This window comes from Corvus moneduloides, chromosome 1, assembly GCF_009650955.1.
Source record: "Corvus moneduloides isolate bCorMon1 chromosome 1, bCorMon1.pri, whole genome shotgun sequence".
Classification (NCBI taxonomy): Eukaryota; Metazoa; Chordata; class Aves; order Passeriformes; family Corvidae; genus Corvus; species Corvus moneduloides.
This window is the reverse complement of record NC_045476.1, coordinates 29,724,952-29,739,283: the sequence shown is the minus strand read 5'-3', so window position 1 is coordinate 29,739,283 and position 14,332 is coordinate 29,724,952. Positions and strand designations below refer to the sequence as shown.

Below are 14,332 nucleotides of genomic sequence, written 5' to 3'. Positions count from 1 at the left end.
TTAATTACAGCAATTCAGTTGCCACCAAAAGCCTTGTGAAGTATTTGGCCTGGTGCATATTGGATGCAAGGCTTCTGAACATAAAGTCATTAAATACAACAGGAGGGGAAAATGGTGTCAACTAAATGCAGGAGTGCTGTCACTTCAGAGGAATCATTAACTCCAGCGGACCTGCAAGCTAAGACTGACAAAGCCACAGCTCAGCCCCACAGCAAAGGAGGAGATGTCTCACATGCCTGGGTGCTCCTGCCAGCTCTGACCACCGCACTGTGAGGCTCACACAGTTATCAGCCACCTGTCTGAGAGGCAGCCAAGTGGTCCTAAAGGCTGGCTGTGGTCAGAGTACAGCATGCTTTTCAGGCAGTCTAGACCTCTCCTAATCCAGAAGCTCTTCAAAACCTTGAAAGGAAGAAGCCCAAAAAAAAGTGAAAGAAATATACTAGAAAAGGAAAAAGTAGAACCAGAAAAGAGGAAAAAAGGCAAGGGTCTATAGAAGAAAAGTGGAAAACAAAGGAAAAAGCAGTGGAGGATGCTACAAGGAAAGCAAGAAATTTATTTCTAAAATTCCAGATCTTTACATCCTAAAAAAATTCCCTTCAGCCCTTTCAGATACATCTCAAAACACCCAAGCCAAGCACCATAAAAATCCCAATACCTCAACAGTGATCACTACAGCTTTCTTAGAACTCCAACCTGACAGCAGCAGCTTTCAAACTTGCCTATGACAAAGGTAAGTGAGATCCTTTGGGGAAAAATGAGAGAAAGAAATAGGCTGCTTTAAAAACCAGGGTTTCCTGACAACAGTGGCACCTCCAGACTTTTCTGGTATTACGTTTTAAATATTCCCACATAGCTGAATCAGTTGTATGGTAACAGCCCTTGGTTGCCATTAAACACTTCACCTCTGGAGTCACAGTCCTAGTACAGTTTCAGTCTGCCAGTCAAAAGCCACAAATTGGTACCCGAGATACAGTCCATTATGCATTTTGTGAACTGAAGTTTAACAATTACGCAGGGTTAGTTAGGGATTATGAGCAGTGCTGGTGGTCCATTGCTAAGAATATCAACATGTGGTCTAATTAATTTGGTTTAAACTTAGGTTCACCATGAAGTCCTACCACACAGGCATAAGGGCAAAAGCTGTTTCAGTGTAAATAAAAATCAGACTGGTTCAGTTAAAAAGGGAAGTGTGTAAGAACAATTTAGTTGCTTTCCATCAGACTTTACAGATGTAAGAATTTAAGCCTCCTTTTAAAATGATTGAGTAGGGAGATGCTGCATGCTTTCAGTACAGATGGAAACAAGCTTGCCTGAGAACTCAGCCAGCCAGCCAGGGAAAAAAGACCTCAGATATTTAATGGAAATGGAAAAATGTTCCTCAAGAGATTCAAGGATTAAAAATGAACAAAGTGTTCACAATTCTATTAAAGAAATATTCTTATGCACATCTGCTGATATATAACATACTGACCTACATCGATTTCCCCACTTGTAATAAAGCCTGAGAACAAAAGAGGTCCAAGTAATAGTTATAGGAAAAAATGTTTTAGAAAAGTATGTAATGTTATATAACTTTATTCCATCAACAAAACTACGTGAAGGGAACATGATTATCCTGTCAAGCTCCAAGAAATCAGGAAATGCAAACCTAAAAGACAACTGTGAAGCATAAAGTCTGCATAAAGTCTTGATACATAAATTTTAATGCATCTTTCTTTTTTTTAACTGTCTCCCATCATAACTTTTTCCCAATGCAACATTATAAATTTATTTTTGGATCACACAGATTTGTGTGAAGTTAAGTACAGGCACTCCAAGATATACTCACCATACAGATAAAACAAAGGATGGCATGATCATGATAGGGCTTGCATGCACGTGCACGTGGACATCCATGCACACTAAACTCATAGGGCAAATACCTGCAGGTGCCTGTTGGGATGTTGAAAAACCTTCAGGCTTTCAGTCACCACCTGCTCCTCTCTATCACCTACTTACGGTATTTCTACTGAAACAACCGCCAAGTTATTCCACAAACATTCAAAATTACCTACAAATCCACCAGTTATAAATATGCGCAACTTTACCTCATAGTCATTTCCTCAGTCACGCCAGCTGATTTTAGGTTATCTGAGGGTATGAGTTATTTCAGAAGAGATCTTAAGTACTGGCTATTTTTATAAAGGATTATGCATTGCAAAACTACAATAATGTTGTTCTCTCCCCAGATCTTCCTCCCAGCCCCTCTTCTTTCCAGGACTAAGGAAAGCAGACAAGAAAACAAAAGAAAGATATTTCAAGAAAACAAAGTTATTTTTCTCCATTACACTGGCTACTGGCAAGTCCTTGGTTACTGAAAATCCAATCAGGACTAAACTGCTGGCATCTATCAGCTGTAGTAGGTAGATAGGAAACTTCACGGTGGCGCTACACACAGGTTCAGTGCAGGCTACAGATCTGGCTTCAATGAATTTTATGACCTCCTTCTTTCCCTTTGCATGAATGGCTGTTTGTCTGGCTGCTGCTCTGATGTACAGAAATCCATGCAGCGCTTGAAAACAGGCATGCTGGTAGATGACAGCTGCTGAAATGTGCTGAAAATTGCTGAGTGAGAGACTGGGCACACAACTGCCCATCTCAGCTTAAGTTCATGCCTTGGCTTGTATTCAGATACATGTGATACAGATGTGTGGACACAAGAAGAGGTCTTGTACCTATCTCTCGGCTTTCCTCCCACTGTGCCAGCTTTCCAGCTGGCCACAGGGAACACAGCATACTTTATCTTAGGAATATGCGATTCCACTAAAATCTGTGTTACATTTGTGGGTTGTTCAGAGACTTTATAATCTGTACACCTACCCAAAAATTTATCAGTATGGTCAACTATGCATCAAAGCTTTGTAAAACTGTACTTTGCCTTTGCACAGCAAATTCACCACTTACATGTTTAGCTCATTTCTCATCTGTGTGTCCTAAACATTTCCCTCCCGTCTGAAAGCCTGCCGGCTACAGCTCTGGCTGCAACACAGACCATGGGCAGCTTGGTCAGTGCCTCAGGAGACCTCAGACAGAAACCACAGCTAAGTCCCCATGCTCTTTTCTGAAAGAAAAGAAAACAAACAAAAAACCACAACCCAAACCAATTTATTTGAACTTTGCATGATACTCCAAAGCAGCTGTCCACAGTGACATGCCTTATAGCAGTAAGTAATTTAAAATAGCCACGCAAAGAAACACAGTGTAAAAACTTGCATTTAGCCTGTATTTGTGCAATAGTTTACCCAGGCTTTGAGAGAAAGACCAACTGAATAGGCAGAAAGATCTCTATTATTTCAGTGGATCTGGCTTTCAGGTTACCATATTCTACACCAAGAGATTTAAAACCCATAGCCACACCTTTGTTACCATCTCTCCCTGCAGATTAGCCTTCCTCTTCCCTTTTCACTTGGCAGTGTGTTTGAGACACAGCAGTAGATACTGTTAAACAAAAGACCATCTTCATTAAATAAGATGAGCCTCTGACATCCTAACACTGTTTTACAAACATCACAGATATTTTAAAAATAAAACCGTAAGACAGTAATTCTGCTGTATTTACCCTGTTTTCCGTATTTTTGTATTGTTACAGAAGTATCATAAGAATTTTACAAAACAAGTGCCTTCACTGTCCCAGCTCCATCTACTTATTTTGCCTCATTCATTGTAAGCTCTAAAAGAGCCATTTGGGATTTTATTCATTGCTTCGGACAAGCAGTGAGTTCATGTTTTTCCCTGAACACCTTTTAAAATTTATTCAACATCTTAAGAAGGCTTATCCACACAAACAGCTGTCTCTCAGCTAATATTTGCCCTCCTTCTTCAACATGAGTAATTTCTTCTTTGTTCTAAACTAATCAGCACGGTTCAATATGCCAATTTTCCTGAATGGACATGTCAGTCCGAAACCTGACCGCTGTGCTTTTCAGCACAGCTAATACTTACTATTAAGTCTTCTGCTTTGTCTCATCAACTAATAGGAATTAATAGCAGATTAAAGTCTATGATAACAACTTTTGTTTGAGAATTTGTAACCCTTTTGGAAAACATTAATTTTTAGCACATACCCAGGAAGTAAAACATTGCCACCCACATCTGAGATGAAATATAAAGATGACCAACAGCAGTGCTATATAACAAAGCTGAACAAGACATTAAAAAAAGGAAAAATTAGCTTGAAATTGCAGGTACTAAAGATGGGTCATCATTTAGAAATTAGGATCTGAACAATTAGAATTCATACATTAAGTCAGACAGTCTTGAAAAAGTGTCAGCATGATTTTAACAATAACCACAACACGGGCTTCTTGTCTTGATGAAAGGACAATGTCCTCCCAGAAACATGACTGGAAATGACTTCTACACAAAACCATGAGGTTGTTATCCACACTCAGAATTTCTTCTCCCCGTATTTCTATATAAACACATAAAGATCTTCAACTCATGACTAGCAGAATTACAAGAGATTCTGAAAATGTCTGCTTATGCCTTCAACAAGAATTTAATTTAGTATTAAAAATTGTGCAAGAGAAGATGCAGATCAGAATCGTGTCACTTGACACACACGCTTTTAAAGTACCTTAGAAGAACTTCAGTAAAAGGAAATATGCTAATGCTGTAAGCAGTGCTAACTGATACAGAGATGGGAGAGATCAACAGCTTATTATCTCTATGCTTGCTAATCCTGGAACATGGGAGAAGACAACAAAATTGAACAAAGGTAAATGCAAAAACTGAAGAAAGCAAAGGTGGTTTTTTTTACTTGTAAAGCCTAATCAAAGGGAAAAATTCTGTGTGGGGACACAGAAAGCTTACAATTGACAAGCTTAAAATTATTTTCCTACTGCAATGACTTGTAGTCATCAAGCCTCTCACTTACAACAGGGACACAAGCTTTTCCAACAGCTGCCTCTCTATGCGGGTCCAGTGCACAGCAGGAAAGGACAGCTAGTGAAAACATTAGGGCAAGTCAAGATGTGGATAAGCAGTCTGGGAAAGAAAATGGAACACAGAACACCAAACCCTGGTCTTTAACTCTTTATGCCCCATCAGGCAGTACTGCAGACATACCAAATTTGACCTAGAGGATTTCACGCAGGGTTCTTATAGCTTCCACGGTCTCTGGTGTTGGACCAGCTGGATACTGGATTCACCCTGGCAACATTCAGTTCCTTCTTTTTCTGAGTGAGAAGTGTATTTTTTTTTTTAATTAAGATTGTGCCAAGTATAAATAGTGCTTTCACTGAATAATAGTCAAACACACATGAAAAATGGGTAGAACACAATGCTCTCTTTTTCAATTAATTAGAAGGCCTCTAATGCGCCCAGTGAGATTTAAATCAATGTGTACAAAATTGACAATAACAAATCAAACTGGCAAATGCAGGGAGAAAGGGCAGAAATCATCTGTTTTGTAAAGCAACATCAAAGGATATCTTTTTGCAACTTCTGAACTGAAACGCTGGAAAGCTGTGTCATGTAGTCTAAACTACCCCTGGTAATTTATCTGGTGCTCACCCACAATCAGGTTAATGCCCTATCACCGCAAGTAACTCCTAGAAGGGAGGAAGCAGGAGGGGCTTCATTCCTTCATTCAGCACTCTATCACATTCAACTCTGAAGTACTCCATACGTCCAAATCCTTCCCCCTTCAAAAACTAAAATATCTGCCCTCAGACCCACTGTGTAATGTCAGGAACTGTACTGTTTTTCATTAATCTGACCAGATGCAGGAGAGAGCATCTAAGAATGTAAAAGGCCAAAGCAAGTATAATTATACCAGTGCAGTGTGCTGAACAGTTGCTGATCTCTCCATAATTTACTAAACCACAGAAGGGAGCAATATGATGTGCAGACATTACTATGGCTATTATGTGACCATAACAAGAGACATTCTAAAAGCAAGTGGCTGGGAAATACCAGGCTCTTTTTGAACCCATTAACAAATAAATGGCTTGTGTAATGGTCTTCTTGGTGTTGCTGAAATAAAATCACTCCAGTTCCCATCTGTCATACTTTTTATTTCTTCACTTCAACTCTGTGCTGTATTGCAAGTCTACCAATTAAATAATTCTAAATCTACACTTAGAAGTTCATGCAGGAGCAGATGACCAGTAAGGTTAAATTTGACACAAGTGTTTTCTTTGAAACAACACATACAAACAAATTAAGGCAACAGGGAGAAGCCCAAAATTGGTGCCACTGACTTGCAAAGTGAAGACTAGGCTGTGGCCAGTGGTACTTAGGGACGGCTCACCAGCTCCACAATTAGTGCTGCTTAATTAGAGTCCATGAAAGGGCAAGAAATGGACAACAATTTAATGGAATCTGCAAATGGTAGCATTAACCCTGGCTTTTGTTCTGTCCTATTCTGCTTTAAATCTGCAGAACTGCACATTTGGACTACCACAATAGGAAAAAGTCTGATGGAGGAACACTCACAGAATTATTTTATTTAGTAATTTAAAAGATGCCAGCTTTTTCCTGTTTATGTCACCTCTTTCCTGTTTAAATCCATTGCAGCTATGCCTACAGCAGTGCATCATGTGTGAAGCTACTAGGAATTTAAGCATGCCTGCAGTGGTAAAAGAGGACTTAAGACGACAATGTCAGGACCTCGACAACTTCGACTTCAGATCATTCCACTCTTCAGTGCACTGAACAGGACACCTGCCCCAGGCACCCTGCCTGCACAGGCACACAGCCTTTCCCTGCTTTGGGCACCTGGTACTCTGCCAGGGATACATTTGATATATAGGCGTAGTTCTTTCATGCTCTCGTATACTACCTGGATTCACCACACGATGCAAAAGGGCCGTCAATGCAGCAGCAATATGTGCAGAGTTGCTGCCTGACACAGCACTCCATGCTGATTGTTCCCAGGCAGCATAGCCAGCGCCTCCTCAGCAACAAGCACTACATTCCAGAGAAGTGCAGCGCTGACCCCTGCACACCTGCTGCCCCGTATCCCACACGCATCATGGAAGAGGCTCTTCCCCTTCTCTCCTAGATGTGCACTCCTTGAAGATCTGTGTGAAATATGCATGTGGACTTGGGCAGAAAAAACACTGAGAAGTATTTTGGGAGCATTTCTTGCATAATCTTTTTTCCAATCCATTCTGATTTTTGATGCCAAGATTAATTTTAGGTACTTGTATTTGAAATTCCATTAAGATGATCCAATAACTTGTCTTTCATATGGATAAATCAGGAATTATGAAGACTGCAAGATTAAATTACATTTAAATATACAAACAGCTGTGTGCTGGAAAGCAGAGACATTCCTCCTGAGGTGGAACAATAAAAACACGCATACCTGCATGTTGAGAGTTATGGGCTGCTGCTCAGGAAATCAGTGTTCACAAAGAAAATTGTTTGTACCTCCCTTGCTCAATTTGTGCTTATTAGATAATAAATTATGAACACTTACCTCTCAAAAGGGGTGTAAATCTATGAATGAGTGGTAATAGGAGTTTCAACCACACCAAGCTGAACAGTCGATAACAAGATAAGAGAAAAAAGCCACCAGGAACATGGACCTGGATCATTTCTTACTTTAGCCACTGACATATCTGAAATCTGTCATAATGAAAATGCAAGTGACCCTACTTGCCAGTTCTAATACATTTTGAAAGATATTGCCAATATGAAAGAAAATAATTAAACATTTCCAGTAAAGTCAGTGGGGTTTCACCAGATGCTCCACCTGACCTTTACTAAATCAGAACTGTAAAAGCAAGTATTATTGGACTGCACTCAGAAGAGACCTTCATTACAAATAAGTTTTCTTAATATTTAAAGAAAATCTCAACCATCCCTATTTAAAATGAGTGCAGGGAAAATAAAAGGAAGAGAAAGGTTATTATTTATAACACAGTGACACTCGTTACGCTGCAGTCAGAGGACCAATTACATCCTGGTTACGCTTTCCAACTCCACTAATTCATATAAATGAAGTGCTCACTACATGACAGGGTAATTGCAGTGTAAATACAATAGTCTTTATATAACTGGATACTGAAAAAGAGCCTGTGTTACTGAGGTGGCAATAAGAATTAATTTGGACGTGTCATTAACCTTCAAATTCTTTGAATCAGTGATAATTAGGATATAGAAAAGCATAACCAAAAATGTAATTACACTGAACTAAGGGCTCAACTGTGCAAGTATTAAGAGGCTGCTCATGGGAGTAAGTATGCTTGAACATGAACTGAGAATGACCAAATCAGGCTGTAAAACACTAGTGTGGGTTTATAATGAAACAACATGGAAGTGAAAAAAATAATGACATTTTTCAGATGTAAGAAGCATGCTGAGGGTTGTTCCGATATCAAAAATCATTCCCTTATATTATATAGCTAGTGGGGTCAAATTCTGCCAGGAAACCTGCCCTTGCCTCTGAATGAATGTTAGCTGTAGCTGTAAAATGGCTGGTGTATCCATTCTCTAGAACATTTCAAAGCAAGTATACAGTGAGTGCAGACAGAACTGTGTAACATGAAAGTGCTAGTGTTCCCTGTGCACATAAAATCTTTGTCAATTCCCTTCTAAGAGGTACTACTAAACTTCTCTGATCAGCTTCTGTGAGCTATGACACCTCCCTAACTTCAGACACCATAATGTTCTTCTGCACACAATGACAAAATTGCTTCTTGAATGCCTACAGAAAACCATGGGCATACAGAACTGTCTGTTCAAATGCTAAAGCAACTCCCCAGTCAGTGTAATAATTTCTTTAAATTCAAAGACTTGTGTCTTCATGTTATACCACTTCATTATGTTAGCCTACACCAGTGGCAATGTATAAGCACATAAGGCAGGCAGAATGTGGACAGCACGGCTGCTGTTGTGAAAGAAATCCTGTTATCAGGGACAATGCTAAATGTGCAGGTACTTCTGATAGATGAGAAACCCACACAGGTCACTTTCTTTCCACAGCTTATGGATCAGCTACTTTTTTCAGAATTACTCATCTCAAATGGTTAATCAGGGAATCCACTCTCTTTCAGCAATTGTTTCTTAGCAGATAAATTTTCTGCTAGAGGCCCTTTTACATTGGAAAGGGACCATATGCTGGCAGAGAGAACTTTGTATTTGACTGCTTCCTTCCAGCTGAGTGAATGTTTCCAGTCATTTCCCCTGCTCATTTTGGCTTGATTTTTTTTTCATTCCTGAATGACTTAATCTCCTTTGCAGGTAAGAGGGGGAGACATATAGAATATTGGTACTAACAGTGCTGTTCCTTGCCTTGTATTGGAAGGCAGCTGCAGCTGTGGGAGCTCTGGCTACTTCTCAGCTCAAGATAAGGAAGGGGGATTCTCCTGCTCACTTTTGACAAATACTCAGTCACCTAAGCATACCCATAGCTTCCAGAGAAGTGCTGCTTCCCACCCTGGAAATGCTGAACCTTTAGTACCTGTAAGTGTACACTGCTTACACTTGTTAAAGATGTACCTGACTTGCATTCTTTGCTGTGATTAATTGCAGCAGCCTGATGTTGTGTTTTCCATAAACTTTTTTTAACCTCAATTGCTGAACAGTGCAGAAGCCACTAGAAGTTTCTGTTCCCTCTTCATTTGCTGTTTTTTGAAGTATAATTATACCTACACCCTCAAAATCAGACTGTTACATTTGTTCCATAGCAATATCCTAGAAACACTGACAGTTTTAAAGCTCACTTATCACAGAATCAGACATGAAGTGAAAAAGAAGACACAGGTGAGATTTTAAAATCCAGCATTCCAGTAGAATGAGAGATACAGCTGCTTGTACACGCACACTCTCATAAAATCCCGTCTTGCAGCACATGGAAATGAAGCAGAATCCTTCATTATCAAACACTCCTCGGCAGCCCACACTCTGACGTGACAGCACATAATGCAAATATTTACAGCAGGAAGTCCTCAGCAGCGATCAGTCACCACCAAATAGCAGCAGCTTATCAAGCAGTAATTCCTGCTGTGGGAAACTGAGGCAGCACTTCCATACAAACTCAACACAGAGAAGGTCTCTTTCAATAATCAGCTCCAATTTACACAGCTTTTCCCACAATGCTAAGTGTATCTGACAAGTCCCATCACGATCTCTGACACAGAAACAGTGGCGTGAATGCTCCAGAGGTTCAATCAGCTGAGGTTCTTTGCATTCTAATACAGAGTGAGTGAATGCTCCCAATTTAGTGAAGACATTTGTCCTGAGGCTAAAGCATTGATTCTCCACTTACTGCCTTTTAATTGTGATGTATCCAATTTATCTTTTTAGGCTATAAACTCTTAGGGAAAAAGGTTGTTCTTCTTTCTTCTACATGTTGTTCTCATGCCAGCTTTATTTTACTGCAAGAAAACCATGTTCAGGTTACATAATTTTTATATTAAGAAGATAACACTTCCCTATTGCTAGAATTAATTGCTGTAACCTGTATTTCTTCCTACAACAGTGTCTGATGTAAAGTTGAATCAGTGGTGACAATATTATGAATAAATGAAGAGTAACAAATACAGGAACATTCCAGATGTTGTAAAAATGTTCTTTTCTACCAAGAAAACTGCTCATCCATACCATAGTAATATTTATGCTTTAGTAGTATAAATTCCTGTGCATAAGCAACACTGCTTTCCACTAGTCCAGAAAAAAAGGAGCCATCCAGGATGTTCCTTTTCTTTTTTTCTAGAATTGCAGGTGCTCTTTTTTACTGTCATCAACCCCAGGCCTATCTGCTGCCTCAAATTCACATTTAAGCTCTTGCCATGTAGGAATTGGCCAAAGTGCACAGCCTTTTGTTTCCAGATATACAAGCTTGATGATTCACAGGCAATAAAATGTGACAGGACTTTTCACCAACAAACAAACTGCAGGGCATCCTAATCAGCAGGCAAGGCTGCTCTAATAACTGGGTTACAGCAAAAGGAGGTAAACTCAAATGGAGCAGAACATTCATAAGACAAGAAACACGAGATGCTACTCAGCCTAAAGCACCACTGGTGCTATACAAAGACATCCAACTTACACAGAAGCTTTTTTTCCCCTTTGGAAGCGGGATTCCTTTCAACTGCCAGTTAAAGACGGTCTCAGCAGCACACGAACAAGAATGGCAACCGCTTACAGCCCCCAGCATGACTACTTCCAGCTTCTTTTCCCTTTTCAATTGCAGCAAACTGCAGTCAGACAGACAATGGAGGGTTTTTTTGTTGTTGTTGTTGTTCTAAATTGTGGTGTTAGGATACTGCTGGTTATCAGTGTTTTCAGACTCGTTGACAGGACACACACCAAGCAGCCAATATGCCAGCTGCTGCCCCTGATGCAGAAGCTGCCACGCGCTTGGAGGCTTGGACAGAACCCACTTGGATGGCTCTGGCATCAGCTGCAGATGAGTTAGTGCTAGCAGTGAAAACACTGTCCCCAGAAGGTCACCTGTCCCCAAATGCTACTTCTCAAAGGACACATGCTCTGGATATTTTTCCTAAGCTGTGCCAAACAAAAATGTTTGCTTGTGCCAAAACCACAAAGCCTCCTTCCCTCTGTCCTCCTACTAACAGCCTAAGAGTCAGTGAATTTGTGACATGGTCACTACAATGGCAAAACTCTCTTTGTTTTCAAAAAACTTCAGCCTCTACACCCACAGTAGGATCCTTAATGAGATTATCTTCCTGTAAATTTTGTTTTTCTAACACACTTAGGTCCATCAGACACTGCTGAAACTCCTCCTGGCTGCAATAGAGAGTAAATTTATAAGCATAGACCACAGAATTGCTTCTTTCAGCAGAAAGGATGTGCAGGAAGCTGCCCTAGGATCTGAAGAAAGCTTCCTCTGAGTGGCAGAGCCCCTCTCTGCACCCGGGCCCCAGCTTTTGTTGGTACTGTAAGAAACTCCATGCCTGGCACCCTGGGGCAGTGCTCCAAACCACTGGAGCGATGAAAACAACTGGGAAATTTGATGCATCCCCTTCCATCAAGAAGGGCCCCGTGTGTCAAGTCTCACTAGGGTAAGAAGTGTCAGGGACCCCAGATGAGCTACAGGCATGGTGCTAGATTGTCAAACTGATTGCGCAAAATTACAGTCAAAAGGTGTTTGCAGTTCTAGAGATAATGTCGGTACTTTGCATGGTAATATCCAACCCCTAGCAGCAGCCAGCGCAGAGGCCCACATGAACCAAGAAAAGAGTAGGGCCAGGCAGATCCCTTGTTATCTTCTTCCCCACCTGTGCAGTGAGAATAACGCCACTTGTCAATGGTACGGGATGCTGTGAAAAATTCAAATACTTCAGTAATAAAGGTTGGATGTGTACTGCAGAGAGCCAGATGGAGAAAGCCATCAGATGGTGTCAGCTGGGACTAGAATTTGGAGGATCACACTTAGCTGAAAGCCTTCACACAGGCAAGAGTCGGCCCAGTATTTTTCTCCAAACTGGAGTTTTCAAATCTATAGCACTTTTCCCCCCTCTTTGCACTCATACAGAAGTGTCCATCCAAGCTCATATTGCATAACCTTTGCTGCCGTTCCATTGCTTTTGTTGTCTTCACTTAGCATTTGCCTTACAATGCATCAACTAAGTAATGCAGCAAAACAAGGAAGAAGAAAACAGGCAAAAAGATACTGCACCTACAACACTGCTGGCCTCTCAGGTCTGCAAAAAACCCACACAGGTATTTTGAAACCCAGAAAGGCAGGAAAAATGAGAAGATTACAGACAAAGATTGCTATTTCCAAGGACACTGGTTTGGCCCTCAAACAGAGAACCATTGATACCACTTTTAATCATATTTTGGTTTTCGGTCATGTACAGTATACTAAACTAAAGGCAGTTCTCATCTGATTTCTATGATGACCACGAGTACTGCCTGAAGAGGATTTTCTTTTAAACACAAGTCATGCCTTAGCTGAAAGTGAATGGCTCTTTTATTTCCCCATAAGTATGTATGTAAAGGTCTCAGCTGAAGAACTTGGAGAGATTACCTATTTGCATATTACAAAGGCACAGGACCTCAGACATTCTTCCACTAATTTCACACATACTGTTGATACTTAATAATGAAAGAGTAACCCTTCCATACTAGACCTGAAAAATTTATGTAATTGGTTCCAACTCAGGTCTGACATGGATGGGAATAACAGAAAAAAAAATTCTAATCTCTCAGCCTACTGGTATTTATTGCCTTGGTTGGCTGGCTTACCTTTCAGAGAAGACAGGGATTATCCCACCAAATTGTAACAACTGGGAAATCAGCAACAAGTCCTAGGGCAACAAGACGTGACTCACTACAGGCTAAAAAGAACTTTTCAGCATCCCTCACAGTGAAGATACCCAAGGCCACATCCTAATGTTCTTCTGAAGACAGCTGAAGGGAACTCTCCAGGCTCTAAAACTGATGAATAGCTTCACCATGAGCACATCAGAAAGGTGCTACGAGACATGAATGCCTTTTATTCCTAAAGGATGTGCCAGCAGCCTCTACCCAGCATCTAGTTTACAGGTATATTGTGCATCAAAAAGAAGGCAAAGAGAAACCACCAAAAGTCTTTTCACGGCTCAAGGGTGAAGAAATGAATCCTTTCTGGCTCTGGTGGAATCAGATACAGCCAACACACAGCACAGCAGACTTCTCAGCCTTTCTAGAAATATTAACTTGGGACTGGGAAAAAAAAACAACCAAAAACCCACACCAAAAAAAGCAACAAAAACAAACGACACCAAAAAAAAAAGGCTAAAAACTAAGCTTTGGTGATGTCCACTGAAACCTACATGCATCCACAGGTAAGACAGTTCTTTACTGTTCTTTTCTGAATCCATCTTCCAGACTAAACATTATCTGAACTCATCCTTTTCTTATGCCGGTTGGAATACAACTCTTCAGTTCATGCAGGTCTCTGCCAAGCCTGGCAGGCAGTGAAACACTGTCAGCAAGGCCAGACAAGCTCTGGAGGTCATCAAGTCTCTTTGTGGACTTCTAAAAGATGTTTCACTCTCAGGGCGATAAAATTTCCCAATACCAGACACGATATATCGCTTTTTAGAGCTCTCTAAGCCATAAAGCTTTGCTAGGCTCTAGCAAATCAAAACTGCTCTCAGTGAAGCCTCAATCTGTCAAAAATGATGTTTGGTCCTTTGATAGATCAGGTCCTGAGTGCCCACTTCTTACCACTGATGGGAGCATGTCACAGTGTGCTTGCTCCCAGAACTCAGAGGCACTGCTGTGAAAATGCTCATTTTGAAAAAAGCACCTTAAAAGAGGAAAATCTTTTTTCTTTCTGGACACTTACTGTATTTACTGCCCAAGGATCCCAAATCCTCTAGGGGAA

General features: G+C 40.6%; 1 protein-coding gene across 8 annotated transcripts in view; it reads right to left on the bottom strand.

Annotated features, from left to right (window-relative positions):
- The window catches only part of HECW1 (HECT, C2 and WW domain containing E3 ubiquitin protein ligase 1), a 272,346-nt gene that overhangs the window by 112,307 nt on the left and 145,707 nt on the right, over positions 1-14,332 (bottom strand). The window lies entirely within an intron of this gene.